At 38.3% G+C, this 3,223-nt stretch overlaps 1 protein-coding gene across 2 annotated transcripts in view; it reads left to right on the forward strand.

The window, feature by feature from the left end:
- Nucleotides 1–3,001, forward strand: part of celf2 (cugbp, Elav-like family member 2) — a 9,862-nt gene extending 6,861 nt beyond the window's left edge. For both annotated transcript variants that reach the window (XM_084482933.1, XM_084482934.1), the window contains exon 5: nucleotides 2,018–3,001. The gene's annotated coding sequence lies outside the window, so the exon portion shown is untranslated. The remainder of the gene's footprint in view (nucleotides 1–2,017) is intronic.
- The last annotated feature ends 222 nt before the right edge of the window (nucleotides 3,002–3,223 follow it).

A 3,223-nucleotide genomic window follows, 5' to 3' on the forward strand; every position in this document is an offset into this window, starting at 1 on the left:
TATTATTTATTAAGATTCATGATTTTGGTTTATTTTCGTTTCTTGACCCGCACGCTTCCATTGCCACCATTGTATATTTGATTTAATTTTTTAAACAATGGAAGACAGTAGCTATCTTGGGTTAGGTTTTTCTTACTTGTATAAAAGCTTTTTATATATATATATATAGAAATATATATATATATCTATATATATATCTATATATATTCATATATATCTATATATAAATATACAGTTATCATTAGTACATTTTAGAGGACTGGTCGGTTAGAATAGTGAAAATGGAGGTATACAGTATTAAAAAAAACACAGGAGCCATATCTTTTCTTTTTTATGATCCTTTTTTTTCCGAGCCTAAGGCCTTGCAGCAACACCTGGAGTAGTGGGTTCCTCTTGCGCGCATTGTACAATGATATGCACATTTGACCTTTGACCTCTGCTGTGTATGGGTTGTGGCCACCAATGGTTGCCGCTAAGGCCGAGCTAGCCTCCCGCTAGTTTTACGATAACATGAGCCTGTCGTAAAAAAAAAAAAAAGAGAGACACACTATCCAGCAAGTTAATCGTTAAACGAAACACAATATTGTCGATTGACGTATTTTTGCATCTCAGAATTAGAAACGAAAAAACGAACTAATTATTTAATTATCTTATGGGTCAGCTTAAGTATGTTTTTTTGGTTGAAAGGATTAGTACACTTACAATTTAATGAAGGCTATCATTTTGAATTGATTTAAAAAAAAGAAAGTGTTAACTTGTCAGGGCAAGGGGAGTGGGTGGTCACTGAAAATACTTGATGTATCTTGAAAGTTAAAACAAATAATGATTCAAAGTACAGAAAGCCACAGGCCTGTAAATTTCATTTGTAAAAAAAAAAGCAGTTATATTTTTATACAGCATTTTTACTGCCTCAGATTAAATAAAAAAAAGGATTTATTTATTGCCTATCATTAAGATATCAGACTCCTAAAAAGATCCAGTGTCATTTAGACTAGACCCGTCGTGGAGAAGTGTCTCCGCGTTCTCTGATGTTTTGTGGCTGATTCTCTTTTGTTTTTGTCCAAAGCGTACAAGTGCAGCACCATGTTAAACACCACAGCCTTTGGTCCACAAGAGATCACTCCACCTTCATCCCCCTCTCCCTCCCTCCCCCCCTCCCCACAGACACACACACATACACAAACAAACATACACACACACAGACCCCCCCCCCCCCCCCCCCCACACACACACACCGAACACACTTTAACAACTCACACACACACACCCACGTCTGTGCATCGCATCGGTTTGTGATTCTCTCTCTCTCTCTCTCTCTCTCTCTCTCTCTCTCTCTCTCTCTCTCTCTCTCTTTCTCTCTCTCTCTCGTTTCTCTTTGCGTTCCTAACCACTCTCTCTCTTCCATCCATCCGTCAGTATTGGGACTCCACCTGTCCATCTCTCTCTACCTTTCCGTGCATTATCGTTTCTATATTTTTAAATGTGTTATGCGTTTCTGTTTCGTTTTCCGTTTGTTTGTTTGTTTGCTCGTTTGTTCCAAGGGAAAAAAATTTTTTTATGAATGAATGTCTCTCAAGTAACATCTCCCAGCACTGCTCCTTAGTACAGCAGGTGCCATGGAAATAGCTCTGAGTGTTTTCTGTCGTGGTGGTTGGGGTCGAGCCTAAGTCTGTATTTAACTTGTGTGCGTGTGTGTGTGTGCGCGCGCGTGTGTGTGTGTGTGTGTGTGTGTGTGTGTGTTTGTCCATTTTTTCTGTGTAGCGTAGCCCTTAAAACGTAAACAATTATTATATAAGTATTCTTTTTTTGTCTTATTACTAATTAGACAAAAAATATTAAGCTTATTGCCAATTAACCTAGCCAGAACTGTTGTTAATGTTGCTGTTGCTGTTTGTTTGTCATTTGATGTTGTTGCTGTTGTTGTTCTCCTGATTTTAATGCTGTAGTTTAGTGTGGTGCTCCAGTCTGGCTCTGTGTGTGTGTAACTCTCTCCTCTCCCCTGTTTTTCTCCCCTTAGAACCCATCTCCATGCCTGTTAGCTCATCGTTTGCCTAGCATGTCTCCGTGGCGCCCAAAACAAACAAAACACAACACAAAACCACTCAAAAAAACAAAACAAAAAAAAACAAAAAAGAAAATTGTTCATCGTCGTCCCTCGTAATTGTTTTTTTTATTTTTTTTCAACTGTCTTTTTGTTTTTCTTGTTTTTTACTGAGCTCACCAGATCATGACCTGGTCGCCGCCTACTGACCATCTTGAACTTTGAACTGTAAGGTTGACCGTGTGGATGTCTGTTTGAGTTATTTTTTCTTTGCATGTTACCTCATTTTGGATGTATTTCCTGGGAGGGCTTGGTGGGGGGGGGGGCAGGGCTTTCGTGGGATAGTAGGGTTTACGTGAGAGGTTAGGAGAGGTCAGACGGGGTCGGGATGGAAACATGCATCAATGTGAAGGAAGGAGAAGAAAAAAAAAAAAGTTAACGCTGCATTCATACGAGAAAAAAAAAGACTGAGAATTTTTTACGGACACAAACAAACAAAAGTGTAGTTTTGAAGTTAGTACAAAAAAAAACATACGGCAAAAATATTTTCATTCAGTTTCATACCGATCCATTGTTTTTTTTCTTCTCTTGCTTTTTTTTGTGTTCATTTTTTTCTGCTCTTTTTTTGCGTTTCTTCTTTATTTAAAGTAAACTTGAAAGTTTGGTAGAGGGACTGGCGTGTGGTCTTGCTTCTGTCACCACTATAGCGACCTGAGGTCAGAAGCAGCCTGCCGCCAGTTTCTATATGGTAAAAAATAAGACTACTTCCAAACAGTTTTGAATTAAAAAATGAGACTGTCTGATCAATATTTAGGACTCTATCTCTCAGAGCACTCTCCTAATGGTTTTTACATTTTTCAGGCAGTGTAAAGTTTTTTGATAAGGCCATTTGAAGTGGCTCGGTTTCTCATTCAAAGTCTATATATAAAAAAACACTTTTTTCTAGAGTAGTTTAAAGGTAACAAAAAAAAGAAAAAAAAGACATTCGCCCTGTTTCGGGGGGACGGGGGAGGGAGGGGAGAGATGCTACCTACTTGTGTCGCCTTTTCTGACCTAACTCACAGATAGACAATCCGTGGTTTAAATGCACATGACGAAATGACCTATATTTTCTACTGTGTAAATGTATAGAGAACAAAAAAAAAGAATCTTAGATACCTGTATAACCCATGTTAACGTCGG

Source organism: Micromesistius poutassou (assembly GCF_964030765.1).
Source record: "Micromesistius poutassou genome assembly, chromosome: 18".
Lineage (NCBI taxonomy): Eukaryota > Metazoa > Chordata > Actinopteri > Gadiformes > Gadidae > Micromesistius > Micromesistius poutassou.